This window comes from Sinocyclocheilus rhinocerous, unplaced genomic scaffold (genome assembly GCF_001515625.1).
Source record: "Sinocyclocheilus rhinocerous isolate Xijiao unplaced genomic scaffold, SAMN03320098_v1.1 C36522678, whole genome shotgun sequence".
NCBI classification, from domain to species: Eukaryota; Metazoa; Chordata; class Actinopteri; order Cypriniformes; family Cyprinidae; genus Sinocyclocheilus; species Sinocyclocheilus rhinocerous.
Window position 1 is genome coordinate 1 of NW_015782500.1, and position 1,242 is coordinate 1,242.

The 1,242-nt window shown below is 42.9% G+C and overlaps 1 long non-coding RNA gene across 1 annotated transcript; it reads right to left on the reverse strand.

Moving 5' to 3' along the window:
* On the reverse strand, positions 1-1,014 carry LOC107736143 (uncharacterized). The gene is made up of 3 exons (XR_001639593.1): positions 933-1,014; positions 178-275; positions 1-26 (listed from the first exon to the last, which is right to left on the reverse strand). It is a non-coding gene; the product is annotated as an uncharacterized LOC107736143 (long non-coding RNA).
* Between the last annotated feature and the right edge of the window lie 228 nt (positions 1,015-1,242).

Genomic DNA, 1,242 nt, shown 5'->3' on the forward strand with positions numbered 1-1,242 from the left:
ACGCTCCCCAAAACCTCTGCAGATGCCTGCAAACACAAACAGATCATTAATAATGAATGGTCAGCAAGAACCAGAGCAGCGGTCATACGCACTGAGAATTACAAACGTGCTTTCATTCTTGACATGAAACTCAGATTTGAAACGCAAGTCAAAATGATAGGAATGAAACCTGCTTACCACGTCACCGAGTTCCTAAACCCCACCAGGAAGAAAAGCCCAGATCCAATGACAAAAGCTGCTTTCTTCAACGAATCCCAAAGTCCTCCAGTATTTCCCTTTTAACAGAGATGAGCATATTATTTGTAGCTGACTGTCAGTAGGCAACATGCTTGTGATTACTAGTCAACTAATGCATAATGCTCGATCATAGGAGCCTTTATAATTGAACTGGTTTGTGCACTTACACATTCTACTTTTCACATAATAATATTGTAAAGTCATCAACACTATATATAATAATAACACAACATTCCTGGAACAGAAACAACAGGTGAATACTTCAGAAACAGTTCCGAAAATTACTGTTCCTTCTGATTTATTATTACGTAATTAGCTTTTAGATGTGCAACTACATGCGAGTTATTCACAAGAGCATTATTATTTGTCTGGTGTTTGTTTTCATCAAATGAACAGCAGTTCCGACAGATGAAATGCCAAACACAACAAACATCGAGATATTTATGCTTTAAACTCCAGAATAAACCTGTATGTGCTATCAGCACAGTCGCTTTGGGGTTTCTTCAAGCGGACTCGAGTCCAGGTTGTGCAGAGTAACACTGTAGCGAGGATGTATGTAACATCTGTAACTAATGCTGTTACAAACGCGGCACACTAAAGGCTTTTCCTGGATCAGTGGCGCAGAACAAAGCCAGACCACTAACCTAAAGCATCACAATACTGTGCAGACAGCGTTAGACAGAGAAGAGACTCACTCCGGCCATGCTGTGCGTCTGGAGCTCCGCGCGACGCGTCTGACAGACGCTCCACGCGCTCGCGGCTCTTCAGCGTCCTCCGCGTCACGAGCTGAGCTGTGATTGGCCGACCGCTGCTCAGCTGACTAAACCCTGCGACATGATTGCAGCGGAGGACACACTGTTGCTTTTCTGTTTGTTTTGAACATATCATCATTATATGGCGAGATGAGCTGATGATTATCTGCTCGCTTGATCACAGACTTACAGTGCATTTAGTACATTAACGTGAAGGGTTTCTGCTGCTGAAACATCACACAAAAGTTTTGAC